This window comes from Phodopus roborovskii, unplaced genomic scaffold (assembly GCF_943737965.1).
Source record: "Phodopus roborovskii unplaced genomic scaffold, PHOROB, whole genome shotgun sequence".
Lineage (NCBI taxonomy): Eukaryota > Metazoa > Chordata > Mammalia > Rodentia > Cricetidae > Phodopus > Phodopus roborovskii.
In genome coordinates, this window is record NW_026126571.1 from 32,454,711 (window position 1) to 32,475,049 (window position 20,339).

The window sequence follows — 20,339 nt, forward strand, 5'->3', positions numbered from 1 at the left end:
ATAAGAGTCTCGTGACCTCAGTTTCTCCAAAACACCGAATTGTTCTTGGAGGATTATTCTTCTACACCCCTCCCAGGTGTATCATATAGAGTGAGTTTGCTTCAGATTATTCATTCCAACTGGCTATTAGTACTTATTTATACACCTCTATAGAAATTCATGGGGTTTTTTCCATGTGCAGCCTGTCATTGTGATTATATTCAGTTTGAACTCATGAGAGCTTTACTCACATGATCTTTCTTAACGCTCAAAGTGGATATTGCCTGATGTTCTTAATAAAGTTGGCTGTTGTGTGAGACTTTATTCCCCCTTTTTAGGCTCCATTCTCCCAGGTTCCACTACCTTTAGATCGGGAAACTGAGGCACATCTGTATTTCATGATAGCATTACTTCACCTGTCTGATTTCCATAAGCACAACTGTTCTGTTGAGGTGACTCCCACTCATAACTAGAGATGTTCAACAGTGCATTTATATTTGTACAAGTTGTTCTGGATGTAAGTATGTCTAAACACACTGCATACTTTCCCCTCTCCTTCAATAGGCTCTGCCCAGGCTCTCAGATTTGATTGCACATTGTATTCACCCAAGAGCACCAGACTCACTCCCAAGATTTTCTGACAAAGGCTCCTTGAATCCAGTAGCATGGACACTGCAAATTTTCAATGCTCTGATGTGTCTAGAATGGCAGAGGTGATGGGCGCACTGAAAAAGAATAGAATAATGATACATGACAATGTTCCTTTTTCACCTTTGAGGGTACATGATTTTTGAGACCCTGTCAGTGACTGACCCTAGGAAGGCATGACAAGTGCAGAAAGGCAGTCACTATGCATAGGTTGAGAGTAGGGGACTGACACTTAAGTGTTCAGGCATAGACTGTCATGTATTATCACAGGGTGTACCCACTGTTCGAGCCTAAAATCCATCTGATGAGAAAACCAGGAGTAAACACTAAGGTAAATAAATGCTGCTTCTCATATATTTAAGGACAGTGATCATTTTAAAATGAAAATAAGAAGGCAGCTAAGATAGTGAACAATTTGTCCTGTGAGTTATTGTCCTCTGTTAAAGACTCAACTGTTGGAAAGACATCATCACTATCTACCTTTTTGATATGTATATTATTTTAACTTATGTGTATGTGTTTTGTATACATGTTCATGCTGGTGAAAACAAGGATAGAAAAGGATACAACAAGGATGTTTTATCATCAGACACTGTAGGCTTTCCAACGTGGATTCTGGGAACCTTATTTTGTTTCTCTGCAAATGTAGCAAGTGTTTAGCCAGAGAATTTTCTCTTTACTACCACCACCTGCCACACCAAAGACCTTTCCAGTGCCTACTTTTGTCATTGGGAAAAAGAGTGAAATAAAAGAACTCTCTGGTCGATGTTCCAAGTGATGTCTAAGTGTCTTCAGAGGTGTCTGCACAGATGGATCCAAAGAAGTCCTTCAATTCCATGAGCTCGGCTTGTTAGTACAGGAGGGAACTCTCAGTCTGGATAACCTTGATCCACTTTATTATGATAAAAAAAGAAAAGAAAACAGACAAATTGACATAATGGATGAATAACAGCCATTAATATGGAGTGTTTTCAGTTATACACTGCTCTGTGTGACTTATGTACATTTTAGAAAGCATTACTATACAGAGGTGAATGAAGGTGGCTGTGAGTGATGTTTGTAGAAAAGTTACAGTTCCTTGTACCCTTGTGGATCATCTGACCCTGAAACCCCAGGGATGGGAATGTCTGTTCAGATTCCTTGTACAGTTTAGCGTTGCCACAGCCCACTGTGAGGAACCTTTGCATTCCCAACATAACTCTCCCTTCGTGGACACTAAATCCCAGTAGTATTTACAGTGTAGTACAGTGTAGTAATACAAAAATTACACACTCACTGTGGCTTCAATGAGAAGAATTGTAATGTGTTGCCCTAGGTGCTTCAAAAACCTCTGACACTGGATGAAAAGCAATTAGTATTTTGTTTTCTTTTGAGAAAAAAAACAAAACCAAAAATAACAACAAAAAACAAACAAACATAAAACGAAGTGCTTGTTTGGCTCCTCAGGGTTATGGTCAAGTTTCTAACGACAGCTTACCTTGAATTCTAGGACTTCCTAGAGTCTAGGTGACAATGATCTTCAGTACTGGCCTTAACCGCTGACGACAAGAAGGCTACAAGTTGTAGTCTTCAGATGGCAAATAATGGAGGGGAGTCTTCTAAGGGATGTGGTCCCCTCCCCAAGGTAGTCTTCTTTTTCTAAGCTCCCTAATCCTCTTTACAGATTCAGGAGGTCCCAGACCAGCACTCCAGCCAAGGTGTCGCCACCAGCAGGCAGCAACTGTGAAACAGATAGTGGCTGACTTCCGTCCCTGGGAGGTCCATTCTTAGACCACTGGGGATGAACCTCCCCTCTTGAGGCAATTCCAGATGAAAATCCCCAGGGCCAGCAGGGTGATGCACATGGTAGATGAAGCCACCAGCAAACCGATGACAGCTGGTGCATGTGGGGGGTAATCCTTGGTCACCAGCTGCCCCTGGGAGAAGAGATTGAGCATCGGGGAAGGTCCCTCCTATCAAGTCCAAGAGAACTGTTCACCCAAGCCTTCTATGAAGGGGAAGAGGCTAAAGAGTGAAGACTGTGGTGTCTACTACCCTGCAATTCAGAGAAACCACGAAGAAAGGTAATTCTGACCTTTGCGAGCATATGTGAGAGAATGTGTGTGAAGCCTATCCAGGAATGCCATTAAAACAATTTTTCTAGTACCTTATTCTAGAGCCCTAAATGTTATGTAACCTTCAGCACAGACTAATGGTTTCTGTGGTGGTAGAAATGTTCTGTACAAATATGTACAGTGTGGAACACCAGAGGATACTGGTACTTCTAGGGAAAGGCCCACTGCGATGCTTTGGGGCATCTCTTGCTCTCTCCATGCATCATGGTTAAAAACTCACAGCCCACTTCTGCTGTGCTAAATTGAGCATCTGTGAAATACTCACATGGAGCCTTCTCACAGCACAGCAATAGTCCCCTGTGTTCTGAGTGACTGTGTGGTCTCTGCCTTATTCCCCAGCCCTGCAGGAACATCAGGTACCTGAGTGCCATCCCAGGCTTGGTACTGCAGTGTCCCTGTGAGGATATAGTCACTCAGGTAGAAGACATAGAGGCTGATGATGAGTACTGGACTCACAAACGCCCACATGGCCTTCCAGTACCAGTTGAGGGAGCGGCAAGTTGTGGCCTGAAGGTCACTTTCAAATCTGTTGGGAGCACAGAGAGAGACAGATTTATTCATGCTCTGGAGGGAGGGACTCTAGTTTGCATACCTTCTGCCCTTGGGAAGATGCTGTTCTGGTTTGATGTTTGAATGTGACCCCAACCCATCTGATCCTCTCTGGGGGAGCTATTGAAGTAAAGGGAAAAGGGCTGAGGCTGCCTGAGGATGACCAATGAAGAACTGGTCATGGGACATCATCTCCCCAGTGTTGGCCTTCAGAGGTCCCAGGTGTGGACCAGAGGTTAGTTCCCAGAGAAGGTGGGGGAGGGGGTGCCAGTCCTCTCAGTCCACAGGGCTAGGGTGAGATTCCCTCTGCCCTCCCACTCTGTCCATCAGTGATGGTTCCGAGTATACTCTACTGCCTCCTAGAGATGGTCACTATGTGCTTGGAAGGGCCTGGCTTTGGCATGGGAGAGCAGGCAGAGTTAGAGCAGGAACAAAGCTGCTAGGCTTAAACTCAAGACCACCCTCTGCCTTCTCATCGTGGATATATTCTATCATAATGGCTGAAAGTCTTGGAATGCTAAAGATAGCCTCTGAGACTGTGAGAAGTGGACTTAAATGTGGTGTGGGGCCCTAGATAAGGATTGGTTTGGGAAGAAACTACAATTTACATAGATGCTCTCACATGCCAGGCTCTGGTCATGTACCAGAGCAGATTAAGCCTCCAAGGTAGTAGTCAGAGATCCCTTATATACTGGGGGTGCCAGGGCTTAGTGTTGTCAGATAACTGCACAACATGGCAGAGTCAATATTTGACTCTTTCCAGGTTTTCTTCTGACTTCCTAAGGCTTTCCATGGTGCCTCTGAATTCATAGTAGCCCTTCCCACTGCCATACCATACAATATCAGCCACTGGGAGGCTCCCTCAGGAGAGGATTAAGTGCTGGATTGGGAGCTACATGCATTTGTACTGTGGACCACAGAGACCCAATTTCAGAAAAAAAAAAAAAAAAAACCAAGTGCTATCAGGCTTCGAGGAGCTGGGAAGAGGACACTTCCCACATGATAGCTAGGACATGTGATCAGATGTGACATTATCTATCCTGGACATAGAGCCATCAGAGGCACAGGAGGGTTCTCATGATCCTGGCTGGGTGGCAAGATGTTGAAATTAAAAATGGGTCTCTGTGGTGCACATTACATGTGCATACAGCACCTAGAACAACTTACCCAAGTGGAACTGAGTATTACCCTAGCAGGAGCACAGCTACACCCCTGCAGCCTTTCTGGAGTTGTCTTAGAAGCACATGGCCCCTAATTAGACCCTTCCACTGATTGTCTTGCCTTTTGCCACTCTCCCATGCCCCGCCTCCACTGCCTGGTGTCCTGATCTGAAATGGCCTCCTTGGGCAGGTAGCTGGAGATGACCTTGCTGTCCGTCAGAGGGGTGAGGATGGCCGCTGTGTTTCCAAGCATGCTCCCAAAACCCATCATCAGCAGCATGAAGATGTAGAGAACTGACCAGAGCTGGGACACTTCCATGTTTTTAATGGCCTCAGTGTAGACGATGAAGGCCAGGCCCGTGCCCTGAACAGCCTGCTGATGATTAAAAGACACCAGATATACATGTGAGTCAGAGGGGACAAGAATGAAACACCATAGTTCGGATGTGGAATGTCTACCCTCCCTGTCTTGCTGCACTCTTCGAGGTGTGTAACTGTAACACCAAAAATAAAAACCCAGAGACAGATATTGGGGTTCAAGCTTCAAGCTGAGGTCAGAGAAGCAAAGCAGCTGAGCCACTAGGTCTCACATCTACCTCAGTCCAAAAGGGGGGCGATCCTGTCTCCACAAGGACTCCAGCAAACCTCAGACTGCTGCCTATCCTCGGGGTGGCTAGAGATTAAATCTCACAATGCTGCCTGAGACACTGGATTCCTGTCTTTCATATGCCTCTCTAGAGCAGGGATTAAAGGCATGAGCTCTGTTAAATCTTTTAGACTGATTCACTCTAGTGTATCCCTGGGAGGTCTCGAACTCACAGAAATCCACCCAAAGGCATGTGCCACCACTGCCTGGCTAGCTAGTATGGTTTCTGGGATTAAAGGTATGTATCACCATTGCCTGACCTCTATAGCTTGTGGCTGGCTTTGCTTTCTGAATCCTCAGGCAAGCTTTGATAAGTCATAAGTAATATATCACCACATATAACTTTCAGAGCTGGGCTCTCACTGGAGAAAGTAGATCATTGGGTAAGTGTCTTGAGATTGTATAGCCCGCTGTCATTTCCTGTCTGTTCTTTGCTTCCTTGTCCATCAATAGTTAAAATCTTAGGCTCATGAGTCTATTGTCATGAATTGTACAATCCTTCTCCACCATGTTAGATTGTGCCTTTCAATCCAGAAATAAAATAAGTGCCTCACTCATGACCATGTTAGGTATTTGGTTATAGCAACACAATTTTGTATTGACTGATACAAAAATGAAATAAGCTAAATGGTATAAGCAAAGGGGGAATAGTAGGCTTCAGGAGCAGATGAGGATAACATGACACTGAACATTTTAAGTGAATATTAGATATCACACAACAATTATTTCACTATTATTAGCAGGAGCCATCAATTCTAAACAATGTCAGTGTTAAAATACACCCTACTGGGGTACTCTGAACTCACTTTCCTGCCCATGACTACCACCGAAAGCACCACATTGTAGACAATTGGAATCAATGACTTAAAAAAATAGTGTTTTCAATGATTAACATAATTATTGGTTTAAAATGTCACTGTAATGTTAATATTGAATTAGACATGGTTGAAGAGAGAATTAGTGGGCAGGGAGTTATTTCTCAGTGTAATTCTGTTCAATAGAATGTAGTTTGACCTAAAGATGTCTTTGTACACTGTGAACCTTAAGCTAATCACATCAGCCAGCCTCTAAGAGCCAGGTAGCCAACTGCTTAAAACAAGGTTCAAAGAAAGCAAATATAAGTTTTACCCAATGAGCACTCTGTATACTTCTATTTTCTTTTTAAAATTTTATTTTATATGAATTGGTGTTTTGCTCGCATGCATGTGGTGTTTGTGTGTGTGTGAGAGAGAGCGAGCAAGCGAGAGAGAGAGAGAGCGAGCAAGCGAGAGAGAGAGAGAGAGAGAGAGAGAGAGAGAGAGAGAGAGAGAGAGAGAGATCCTTTAGAGCTTGAGTTACAGGGTGCTGAGAATTGAACCCATGTCCTCTGGAAAAGCGGATAGTTTCCTGAACCACTGAGCCATCTCTCCAGCCACCTCATTTCCACTTTCTATATTTAATTTTCTTTTCTTTTGATATCCTGCACATGTGAGGGTAGAACATTCTGAATTTCATTTTGCCCAGTATGTTTTCTAACTACAGAATCAAGCCAATTAAAATCTATGAAAGTGATTCTGTCTTACTTTTCTGTTGTGACAAAATGCCATGACCAAGGCCACAGAAAATAAAGTGTTTAATTTGGGGTGCATGGTTACAGAGGGTTAGAGTCCATGGCCATCATGGTGAGGACATGGCAGCTGGCAGGCAGGCATGGTGTTGGCCCATGAGCGCTTATATCCCTTTCTGCAAACAGGAACCAGAGGGAGCTATTTGGGAATGGCCTGGGCTTCTGAAACCTCAGGCCCACTGCCAGCATCAGAACTCCTCCAATGAGGCCACACTTCTTAATCCTTCCCAAAGAACTGTACCAAATGGGGGGCAAGTATTCAAACATATGCACATATGGGGGGCATTCTCATTCAAACCACCACACCCCACACCTTGTCTGCCATAGGCTTGTGGCCATATCATAATGCAAAATGACTTTCGTCCAACTCTAACAGTCCCCACAGTCTTTCATGGTGTGAACACTATTTTAAGTTTCTTCTGAGACCCAAGGCAACTTTTAATTATAACTCCTTGTAAAATCAAAAAGTAAATTATAAACTTCAATGTAAAACAGCATAGAATATACATTACCATTTCAAAAGGGAGGAATGGTAATATAGTTAGAAAATACTGGAGCAAGGCATGACAGAAATCCAGCGGGGCAATCTTCAAATCCTGTATCTCTAATCTATTTCTAATAGGCAAATGGAAATTCAGGAGGGCAAACTCCAAATCCTATAGCTCTAATCTGCTGCCAATGGGCTTAGATGACTCTTCCCTTCAAGTTCCGCTGGCTACAACATGTGTCTTTCTCTCTTGATTTGGTCCCAAGCTTCTTGGTAAGTCTATGATTTTGACATTTCCAAGATCTTGAGGTCTCCAATGCAATCCAGGCTTCATTTTCATAAATTCACATATAGCTTCTCTGGTTTCCTTGAAGGGATTCCCATGCCAAACACCTCGCTTCAGAGGATTTTCTTAACTGCGGAGGAAGATTCCACAACTCCTTTACTCCAGTATCATTCAGGGATCTAAAGCCAGAATGACCTGGCCAATGAAGCCAAGTTCAGCCATTTTGGTTGGAGCCTGTTCCCCTTCTTGAATTATATTTGCATAACATTTTCCCCCATTGCAGCTTTATAGAAATACAAAAGGCATTTCCTTTATGCAAGTTTTCGGGTTAGCTGGGTGGGGTCTTCACCCAAAGACAACACTCCCTTTATTCCATTTCACACTAGGCCTCTCCTTATCTCTTTCAGTACAGACATCAAATTTCTTGGTGCTTTTTCCCCTCCTCAAACTATACATTTTGTGTTTCTTTTTGCCCTGCTTATTATTTTTTATGGTAGCTCTGCATGAATGTGATTACTTATAACCATGCAACAGAGTTAATATTAGGCTGTTTTGAAATATCCTCTGCCTATAAAATTAGTCCAACTATTTCAATTTGCCCTCAGGCAGAAAGCATCCTCATTTTTTTCCCCAAGCACCACAAGAATGGTTTCTAACACTGTCACTAATTTTGTTGCCCTCTGAAGTTTCTTGAGCTAAGCATCCATAACCCTCAATGATCTTAGCACTGTTGTCTCCAAGCTCTTACTAGGATGTCCATTCAGCCCTGCTTATAGCAGTCAACAGCTTTCCTAATCCAATTTCCCCCAGGTTTTCCATATTCCTTCCAAAAGCAGCATGGCTAGCTTCCTGTCACAGCAATGCCCCACCCCTTAGTACCAACATTTGTCTTCCTCTTATTAAAAAGAAAGTGTTTAATTTGGGGCTGCAGAAGGTTAGAATCCATGATCATCATGAGGAAAGCATAGCAGCAGGCAGCAGGCAGGCAGGCAGGCAGGCATGCAGGCAGCAGGTAGGCAGGCAGGCAGCAGTCAGGCAGGAAGGCAGGCAGGAAGACACACCTCTTCCCACAAGGCCACACCTCTTAATCCTTCCTAAACCGTTCTACCAGCTAGGGAACAAGTATTTAAACATGTGAGTTTATGGGGACATTCTCATTAAACTACCTCAGATTCCCTTTTAACAACATAGAAGATAACCCAAAGAAATGATGACATGGATAGTGTAATATGCAATCACAAAGTTATAAGACCTGTGGAATAGGAGGGAAAAGATTAACATAAATCTAAATGAAGATTTTCAAGGAGAAAAGAGCATTCATTGTCTGCTCTGCCAAATGACCTGGGTTCAATTCCCAGTACCCACAGTGGCTTACAGAGTGGCTAACTCTGATTCCAGAGATCTGACAGCATTTTCCGACTTCTATGGGCACTGGGAATGCACATGGTTCATGTAGACAAAATACACATAAAACAATGTTTAAAAAGACTGTTATACATTGACAGGCAGTGATAGAATACGCCTTTAATACCAGCAATCAGGAAGCAGAGGCAGGCAGATCTCTGTTTGAGGCCAGCCTGGTCTACAGAGGAAGTTCCAGGAGAGTCTAGGCTACACAGAAAAAGCCTGCCTCAAAAAGAAGCAAGCAAGTAAACAAGCAGACAAATAAAAAATAAGAAATACAGAATGAAAGAAAGAAAACAAATGGGGCCAAAAACATATGTTTATATGGAAGCAAAATCTAACAAAATTTATAATCCTTAGAACTTGCCCTTTCCAGGCATGATGGCTCAAACCTTTAATCCCAGAACTCAGGAGGCAGAGACTGTCAGATCTATGTGAGTTCAAGGCTAGCCTGGTCTACAAAACAAGTTTTAGGACAGCCAGGGGTGTTACACAGAGAAACTCTGTCTTGAGCAGACATCCTTCTCCACCCCCCAGATAAACAAACTTGCCTTATAGAACAATATTTTAAAAGAAGATTTATTTAGTTATATGTATATGTACATGTATATGTATATGTACATGTTTTTGTACCATGTCTGTGCAGGTGCCCACAAGGCCAGAAGGAAACATCAGATTCTCTGGAGTTGACTTTGAAGTACTTGATGTGAGTGTTGGGAACTAAACTCCGGTCTTCTGGAAGAACACCAAGCTTTTCTAACTGCTGAACCATCTCTTTAGCCCCACAGGAAGGTATTTTAAAGCTAGTTCCTCTCTCCCAAAGATAGCTGGAATGCAAGAAAGAGTATTTACAAATAAAATTGTGTGTGTGTGTGTCCATCGCTGGAGCCAGAGACTGATCTCAGGGCCTTGTGCATCCTAAGTTTGCGGTATTTAGAAAGTTATAGGCTGAAAGGGCCTGAACTGCATGACGATAATGTTTAAAATGGAAGAGGGGAACCAGGTCTGGCACACACCTGGAAGGAGATATGAAAGTCCAAATTTCAAACAGTAGAGAATATATACTAGAAAGGAAAGGAAATATGAGAGAGAGAGAGAGAGAGAGAGAGAGAGAGAGAGAGAATGGCAGGAGCAGGGGAAAGAAATAATTCTAAAACTATAAAATAAAACAAAATCAGTAATTATAACATCTTGGACATAAAGCCAATCTCAAAAAAAAAAAAAAAAAAAAAAAAAAAAAAGCGAGGAAAAACTAAGTGTCAGAACCAAAAGAAGGGAACTGAATGGATGCCAAAGCTTAGAACAGGAGCCATAGATGCCCAAGTGGGATCTATATCTCGAAGCCTGGGTGTCAGCGTCTTGGTGTCTGTGTTGTGCAGGAATGGAGGGTCAGGCTATAGATCCTGTAGGCAGGGTTCAGAGCTTTACAATGGTGCTGGTTAGTTTTATGTCAACTTAACACAAACTAGAGTTATCTGAAAGGAGGGGACCACAACTGAGAAGATGCTTCCATAAGTTGCAGGGCATTTTCTTAATTAGTGATGGGGATGGGAGCAGCCCATTGTGGCTGGTGCCATCCTTGGCCTGGTGGTGCTGAGTTCTTAAAGAACGTAAGCTGATCATGCCATGAGCAAGCCAGTAAGCAGCAACCCTCCGTGGCCTCTACATCAGTTCTTATCTACAGGAATCTACCTTGAGTTCCTGATGGAGGTGTAAGCCAAATAAACCCTTTCCTCCCCAACTTGCTTTGGGTCATGGCCTTTCCTCATAGCAATTATTACTCTAACTAGAACAACAAGCAAAAGGAGGAAAGTGTTGTATCTCTCCGTGGACAATGGTAAACCCCACAAAACAAAACAAAACAAAACAAAACAAAACAAAACAAAACAAAAAAAAAACCAACCAACTACTCCCTAACCTAACCAATAAGCAAAGGCCATGGAACCTTTATCCTGGCCTTGAAAGTATTCTCTAAAAGCAGTCTGAAAAAGCCTTTATAGTAAATCTAAGAACTAGTCAGAGTGTTCACCTAACACTTGGAATTTCACTGTGTTCAAAGTACAGGAGAACAATTGTGCCTGAGACTCCAATAAAATCAGTAATAATAGTGAAACCACAATAAAAAAGGGTTGAAATACAGACACTGAAAAGAAATGTGCTAAATCATATCCGCAGGTTATAGGATAGTTTATAGAGTAAACAGAAGCAATCTGTAGTTGTGAGAATTCATTAGGAAATGCATCAATATTTCAAGGTACAAGACTAACATAAAAAAATGTTTGTTTCTTCTGCCACCAACATAAACAACCATAGAAATAAGGAGAAAGACACTATTTACAATAGCAATGTAACAGAAGATATGCAAAGACATTCACAAAGGAAATTATCTGACAGAGTTAGGTGAATGAGAGAAAGCATGTTCCTAAATCAAAACCCAATCCCCTGGAACAAAGACGGAGGGAGAGATAACACTCTTCCATATCCCTACAGAGTTTAACTAAAAGGTGAGCCACAAGAGAAGGCCACAGTCAACAACAGAGAGTAAGAAAACATAAAAACCAAAAATACTTAATGTTAGATTTACAAGGCCATCCAGGGCTACATGAGAAGTGAATCAGTCTAAAAGAGAAACAGAGCTCACAGCTTTAAACCCCAGCACTAATATATAAGATAGGAGCAGGGCATTAAGGATTTAGTCTTGGCAATTAGTCTCCAGTTTGCTATGGATAATATCTCTCCAGCCCTGGTACAGGACCGAGCTCTCTGGTAGCCTAGATGCTTTGCTTCTCTGATCTTCATTGCTTTATTAGTTCATAAACAATGTATCAACCACAATCATCGTACTTGAGCAGCTTTTTATGACTATTCTTTTTGCACTTTTATAGTAATTCCTCTATTCTTACACCTCAAACATGTATTTTCCCTCTAAATTATACCAGAAAGAAGGGGTAAAGAGGGAGGATAGAGAGAGGGTGAATAAGAATAAGGAGCAATGATACTTATGTATTAAAATGCCATAATTAAATTTGGTTTTTATGTATTTACTATTTTAAAATTGTCATTACTTAGTAAAACTGCTAACAAAACAATATTATTTATTTAAGTCTCCCCCCTTACTCTGTGAATGTGTGTGTGAGTTCCTAAATATTTTCTTCATGATATTGACTATTTCTTTTATTGCACAGAAAGTTCTTTCTTTGATGTAATCCTACTGGTTTTTACTTTGTTGCAAGTTTTCGGGTCTTATCCCAAAACATAGGTACACAAAAATCTAAGTCTTCAAGTGTTTCGCCTTAGACTTTTCATACTTTGGACTTTTGTACAGCATGTGAGATGTGGATCTAGCATCAGCAATTGATTTGATGGCTTTCCAATGTATTCTCTCGGTGTCTTTGACAGAAATATGTGGTTTTCCAGGTACTCTACTATGTTCTACTTGTCTCCTTGTCTTTTCTCAAGCCAATACCAGACACATTGTAGACAGACTTAAAATCAGGTATTAATATGACTTCAGTTTCCTTCCTTTATTCAATAGTGTCATGTAGATTTTAAGATTTTTTTTTTCTGATTCTATGAATATTATTATTGGTAAGGATTGAACTGAATCTGTAAACTGTCTTGGGTAGTATGTACACTTTAATAATAATAATAATAATAATAATAATAATAATAATACCAACTCTGTGATGGTTTGAATGAGAATGGCCCCCACAGGCTCATATATTTGAGCCCTTGGTTCACAGTGGGTAGAACTATTTTAGAAGGTTAGGAGAAGTGGCCTTGTTGAAGGGAGTGTGTATGCCACTGAGGGAGCCCAGGTTGAACCCAATCTCTCTCTTTCTTCTCCCATCTCCCTACCTCCTCCTCCTTCTCCATTCACCCTTCCCCTCCCTCTGCCTCTTGCCTGTGGATTAGATATAAGCAGGCATTCTTCTTGCCTGCCTGCTGCCACACTTCCTGCCACAATCATAGACTCAAAGAAACTGTAAGCAAAGTCTCAATTAAATTCTTCTTTTTGATAAGCATAGTACAGAGTACATAGTACAGAGTACAGAGTACATAGAACATAGTGTCTCTTCACAGGAACAGAAAATTAACTAGGACATCTTCTGCTCCATAGAGTATCTTTCCTTTCCTGGAGTCATCTTGACATCTTTCATTAATATTTTCACAGTTTTATTGCCAATACCTCTCATTCCCTTAATTCTTTTTATTCAGAGCTCAAACAACTGGCGAGCAAAGAGTCCACCTTAAAAAATGGGCAAAGAAATGGGCTACATAGACATTTATTTAAAAAGACATGAGGGGACTTCAGGGCTGGCTCAGTGGTTAAGAGCGCCTGCTGTTCCTGCAGAGGACCTGGGTTCAGTTTCCAGCACCCACGTGGCTACTCATAACCACTGTCATAGCCCTCTTCTTATCCCTGCGAGCGTCAGACATACATGTGGCATACACATACACATGCAAGCAAAATACTCATATGTGTCAAATAAAATAAATACATCTAAAAAGTTAAGACACAAATAGCCAGCAAATATATGAACAAAAATTCAGCATCATTAATCTTCAAGGGAATACAAATAAAAACCACAATTAGATATTATTGCAAAAGGATCTTAAAAGCCATGTTTCAAGGATATAGCAGCACTCTCATTTTTACTGTGATATTCCTTTAAAAAAATCTAGGATATAAAACCATCTATGGAAAGTGAACATATAGAAATCACATGGTATGTATCCACAAAGGAATACTACTTAGCCATAAAAAGAATGAAATCTTGTCACATGTAAAGGTATAGACAAGTTCAGGCATCATGGTAAATAAAACAAATCATAGACAAATAATGCATTTTTTGCAATCATTTGTAGAAAGTGGTAAATGAACCTCCAAGAAGATGGGAAAGGCAGCGAGGGAAGACAGAGGTTACACAAGAGTCACCAAAATACAGGAATTAGAAGCAGAAATCATTGCTTCTTTGCCCAGCACTGTAGGTAACTCTAATCTACAAGAATCCATGATACATAAAAATAACTAGAAGAGTAAAAAAATGTATATATAATTCATGTATGAGGAGAAGGAAATGTTAGTGGCATTGGTCTAGCTGCTATGTGTTTCATACTTGTATCAAAGCATCAGGCCCTTCATAAGCATGCACGGATATTATGTTAATAAATAAAATTTAAAAACAATGTATCATGGGCATAAAACTGTAAGGGATTTTGCCTAGATTCATAGACAAAAACAAAATGAAACAAAACTTTTCACAAGGTTGGTTTTGTTTTATCAATCTTCTTTTAGGTTGGATCCACCTCTGAGAAACCCAGCTAGTGACCCATATCTTGATATGCTTGAATTAATCTCAGTCTTCCATTTCTTCCTTGGCATGGCACCATACTTCATGAACTTCTAAGACTGTCAGAAGGACACTGAGAAAGTGGGATATATGTTTACCATGGCTTCTTACACATTTAGGGGGTTAGTGAATTTACCCAAATATCTAATATGTCAAACCAGGTGAGATGCAAATGGATAAGAGTCTTTTTGCCAGTGATGTGAAAGAAATTCAGGGGCATGGTGGAGGTCTGATCCCGGTCCATAACACTGGGCACTTAGAAGACATTTGGGGAAAGCTCTGGACTTCCCCCCCTACCCCGCCAGTGGTCCGTGTTTCTTATGGGCTTTCTAGAGTCCTCACAAAGTGGCTTCCTTCTTTTTCTTGTGGGAAGGATGGCTGGACATGTGATCTAGCTTTAGCTTAACCTATCAGGAGAAATAACACTGACCAGTAAGTAAAACTTCAGAGGAGAATAATGTCCAGACTCTACTTATTTTCACAACTATAAGAGGCCTGGAGAGGAAAGGACTGCTTTAATATTCAAGGGTACAGACATCGCCCTTAGATCTTTTGGATCATGCTTGGTCTAGGTTGGGACAGAGAAGATGCTGCAAGGTCTGAGCTCAGCTGAGAAAGAACACCCTGATTCTTCTGCTCAGCTGTGAGGCAAAGTGCTGTGGGGCTAAGACGACTATGTGGGGCTGGCCACTATGGGGACTTAGAAAACAATGTGAAATGTCACGCCAGGCACAACATTGGTGTTGTCATGCAATATCTGGGTTAGGGTTAGGGTTAGGGTTTGGGTTAGGGTTAGGGTTAGGGTTAGGGTTAGGGTTAGGGTTAGGGTCTCAATGACATATGTTGTTCTAAGCTTGATGCCTCATGAAAGAACAAAAGCAAACAAACATGTCAGTACTGGAGAAGGCAGGCAGGTGATCAGAAGAGTGAGATCTAGGGGTCTCATGGGATTCTCAGAAGAAGACAAATTGTAAATGACTAAGTCACAAAAGATGTGAAGAGAACATTCATGCTGCATTTCACCAATAGGATGGGAAGAGCTTGGAGTAAATCTGGTCTATGTCCTGAGTGTGCAGTCCCTGGCTGTGATTTTGTGAAGAATACTTTGCCTATCTAAGCCTTTTGGGAGTGACCTCATGTATCTACTCTGAGGGGCTGTTACAAGAATAAGACACCGTGATCAACTATGGATTTGCTTTGCTGAATAGCTGAGTATGGAGCATTCACCCCTGTTTGAAACAGGTATGGGTGATGGAAATACAGCAGATACTCCAGACCTAGGATGAATGGAAACCTGGGCATTTCAACAGAAAGAACGAGCTTAGGCAAATAAAAGGCCTTTGCTGGGTATTTTGGCATATCTGTGGCCTAAAATCCCAACACTCAGAAGGCTGAGTCAGGAGGATCACTGAGTTTGAGGCCAACTTGGGCCGTTCAGCCAGTTTCATGCCAGCCTGAAGTACATAAGGAGACACTTTAAAAATAAAAGCCAAAACAAGAACTAAAACCCCATACCACACAACAGAACAAAACAAAACAAAACAAAACAAAAAACCAAGGGAGAACCCAACAGTTCTGGGTAGTATTGATTTCCTGAAAGCACTTTGAAATGGGACCCCAAATCCAACTACACAATAAAGTCCCCAGAGGCTGGCTAGTCTGATGTTGAGGTTCCCTCCACAGAATAATAGCTCTGGCATTTGAGGTGGAAGGACTGAATAGCAGGGTGTTTGAATATCTCCATGAAATGACCTGTTACAGGTGAGTGTGAGAACTGGCTGGGGCCTGTCATTTCAGATTCAGTGCTACAACTTTAATCACTTCTGACACCCTCCACTGTCAGCTAGTACAGGGACATGCCAATAACACCATCCATGCCTTCTGACCCACTGAGCCTCTACTCTGGACAGCAAGAGACAGCTCCTAGCATGGACCAGATTCAGTCCCATGACACTCCCTAGCACACCTTGCTGGTTGACTCAGTGCCCCTCAGGATGCACAGATACACCATCAGCCAGGCCAGGATGAGGCACAGTGCTGGCTCCCACTGCACTCCTCCATTCTCCTGGATGGATGGTGAGATGTTGAGTGTTTTCCTGCACCAGAAGTACTGCATTGACGAAGCCTTTTCATACTCCTCGTCGTAGCCTGTGCGGTTACCATTCAGTGGGCAGACAGACCACGGCAGGGGATCCTTTGGAATGAAGTGAGAATCAACAGAGAGTCAAGGGAAAGGCCAAGGGCTTGGTGGGATGATAGGAAGCATCTTTGACAGGAGGCTTCACACCTTGTCCTGAAAATATGGGCTAGCCTGGCTTGCGCGAAACAACAGAGTACAGTGGATCAGAGGCTTCCTGGCGTAGTCTTTCCAGATCCTTGTAGCTACCCTGTTCAAAACCAGTTGTAGGGCTGGAGAGATGGCTCACTAGTTAAGGGTACTGGCTGTTTTTCCCCAGGTTAGAGTCCCAGTAACCATAGGATGGCTCCCCTTCTGTAACTCTAGTCCCAGGGAATTTGACACGCTCTCCTGGCCTCTGCAGGCACCAGGCATGCATGTTGTACATAGACATTCAGGTGAAACACCCATATACATAAAATAAATAAGATAAACTTTAAAAACAATTTTAAAAAAAGCTGTGAACGTACTTGAGTTAGAATCTTGAACACTGAGCCCATTTGGATGGACAGGCCACAGGAGGGAGACACTGTGGTATCTGATGGAACCAGCAGCAGGTCCCAGCTAAGAAACAGAAGACCTCTAAGCTCAGTTGCCTAGCCGACATTCTCTGGGCCCTCTGCTGAGGCCACTCTAACTCACACTGTTTCACATATTTGGCTGCAAATCTGAGGATACCTCTGGGGTCCTTTGCTTGAGATGAGCTTGACTTCAGGTTTTTTTTTTTTGTTTGTTTTTGTTTTTATTTTTTAATATTCCTGCCAATGAACATGCTACATGAAGAAGCTCTAGGGCATGGAACAACTGAGAGATTTTCAGTTTTCTTCTCCCTTCATCTGCATCAGAAGGTAAAGATAGGGTCCTTACATTTGCTTGGCTAAAGGTACCCGCTAAGAAGGACCGACACCCTCTCATAAAGTAGAGTCCTGTAGAGTCACTTGTAGCTCGTGGGATTGAACAAAAGCTCTTATGTCGTGTATATGGCCATGCCAGTGTAGATTTATATGTTCCGGGGACCTGCATGGCCCATAGACGTCCAAGTGAAGGTCTGCTGTGTCATTATCCTATGACCTTGGGAGAGGATTTACTGCAGAGGTAAGGGGGGGATTTTTGTGAAGTATGGAATGCATGGATATTAGAGTGGTAATTCCTGGGTCCTTCTCTTCTTTTTCCATCTGGAAAGAGGCTGATATGGAGGCAGTGGGATTAGAGTCTCTGGGAGTAAAAAGGATGAAGATGGGGGTGGGGTGGGATAGAATATGACTGGTGGAGAGGAACATTCCAGCGCTCAGTGTGGAATTGTGGCATTTATTTATTTTCCACAAAGCCTAGACCCTTCCAGAATATCAGTAACAAGAATTTAGATAATGCACTGTTTAAAATGCTTGTCATTGAAAATATTCCTGTAGATATTCCAATGAGTGCTGTGGACCTGCTCCTCAGAAATGAGTGTGCACATGTGTGTACGCACATGCAAACACACACGCATGCGCACGCCACACACACACAGTGCATAGTTTGGCTTACATTTTGACAAGTAGTGGATCCAGATTCTGTCATCCCTGCTTGGCTTGTGGCTCCCATCACGCTCCCCCCTCACTGAGAGGGTTCCCACAGGCTGGCGTTCTCACCCTCTACCAGCTCCCCACTTGGTGAGTGGCCCTGCATTTTCTACCCTTTTTGCTTTTGCTCTGGCCAAAGGTTGGCTTACCTGGAAGGAGTGGAAGAGATACCAGAAGCCCCAGGCATTGATGACATTGTAGTACATTGAGAGGAAGGAGGAGACCACCACACTAGCAACACCTGTGAGCAAAGCAGAGGGCCATGCTGAAGATCAGATGTGTGTAATTTAACCAGTGGGACTTGAATGACACAACTATGGTGACATCCCCAAACAAGAACACTCTTCCTTTAGGCTTTCATTAGACCTGATACCACACCTATGACATCTTCTTGGGAATTACTACCCCTCAACTCTGATCATCTGAGATGGTAGATCAGTATTGGTTTTTTGACATCTAAGTGTCAGGTCCTGGGCTCAGTATTTTGTGTGCAGTTAGTTCACACAAAAGCATTATCCTCCTTCCAAATAGCAAACTAAAACTCAGAGCTTTCCCAAAACTACCCAGCAGAGCTATGGAGAAGGGCCAACTACATGCCTGATGTGAACTTGCTCCTTTTGGAGGTCGAGTTCCTGGAGCCAGCCCCATCCATGTGGCAGGAGTGTGACAGACAGACAACACTTACCCCCAGCCTGGTCTGATCTATGAGGTCCCACAGTGGGTATCACTGTGAGAAGTGAGAGTTTGCCATTAGGTTGCTCTAAAGTGAGTTTACTTGGGAGTGTTGTCAACCTTTGTCATCCCACACATAACCAGAAGAGTTGTAAGTTGTTGACTTGCATGTGGCAGACTATACAGGTATCAATAGCATTACAGAGCAACTCCTCCCACTCCACTGGGAACTCAGGCCAGTAAGTGCATGTCAGTGCCCAAGGGGCCAGGCAGTCTCCCCTGTTTTCCAATATACAGCATACATTGCTGCCTCAGCACACTCTGATGGCCTTCATAGCTCTTCATCATGAGGAGGCAGTTTGAAGATGATGAGTTCTAATACCCCGGACATATTTCTTCCAAAGATGCAGGAGGTCACATCAGGTGGACCCTTCCTCATTCCTAAACAATGGCTCAGGCTTCCTGTCTGCTTCCCTTTCTTGGACATGAAAAGTACACAGAACATGTATGAACTCTGATGGCTCTAGATCCTGGTCTTTTACAAACTAGGAGAATCACATCATGGAGGTGCCAGGGGACAGTGACTGAAGGTCACTCTGGAAGGGTGCAGTAGGCCACACCTGGTATGTTCACATAGATGCTTGGCTTGTGCATCCAGGTATCACTATGATGCCCCAACGCCCCTAAGTGGTGTGGTGAAGATGAAATGACCTCACACTCGTGCATGCCATGTTCAGCACCAGGCACACATTAAGCAGGGGGTGGCATTTGTGTACATCCCCAGAGGATAGGTAGCTGGGACGAAATGAATGCTATGTCCAGCCAGTCAGAGAATATCAAGCTGAGGTCCAGAGTGGAGATGCCCTAAGGTGGAAGTTTCATTGGGGGTGGGATGGGGTACCATGTGAGGGTCAGAATCCAGGGCCCTCTCTGCCCGAGCTCCATGGTAGCCCTCTTTGGGAGTTGGTTCATCCAGTCACAGGTCCAGCCCATGCATACCAGTGATGCTCAGAAACCCACAAAATCTCTGTCAGAGGAACTGAGAAGGGTCCCACATACCGACACCACTGAGGTAGGGCCGCACCTCCAGGCACCGATGCTGCCTTGCCGCATGCGCTGCCCCACAGCCAGCTCCAGGTACAAGAGCAGCATCCCCTCTACAATGAGCATGACCAGGGGACCAGGAAACTCCCTGTGGGAGGCCAGACCTGAGCATCAGGTCAGTGAGTAGAGATGAGATTCATGTCTCTGCAACTGTGCTTCCATCACCCTCCTTTCCCCAACCAGCCTCTTCTGGCCACCCTTCTACCCCCCTCCTTCCTCCTTTCACACACCCATCCTTCTACAATTCCTCTCACCATACATTAGCCCACCTATCTCTCTGACCACTTTTTGATTCATTTATTCATCCATCTATCCATCCTTCTTTTCTCCCTTCTGTCCCTCTGTCTGTCTATTGGAATACTAGACCAAGCATCAGAGGTTATAAAATAATCTCTTTCTCTATGTCTCTGTCTCTGTCACTGCCTCTGTCTCTCTGTCTTTGTCTCTGTCTCTCTCTTTTCTCTTTTACACAAAATGTCAAACAGTAACCAAAGTAGGCCTAGTGAGTCCCATGGTCAGCTTGTCTCTGTGACAGGGCCTACTTACTTGACTACTGTTTGAGGTCAGGTGGAAACTCAAGGCCTGGTGTCAA

General features: G+C 43.1%; 1 pseudogene; it reads right to left on the reverse strand.

The window, feature by feature from the left end:
- Positions 1–2,345: 2,345 nt before the first annotated feature.
- LOC127235633 (sodium- and chloride-dependent transporter XTRP3-like) lies at positions 2,346–19,835 on the reverse strand (annotated as a pseudogene).
- Between the last annotated feature and the right edge of the window lie 504 nt (positions 19,836–20,339).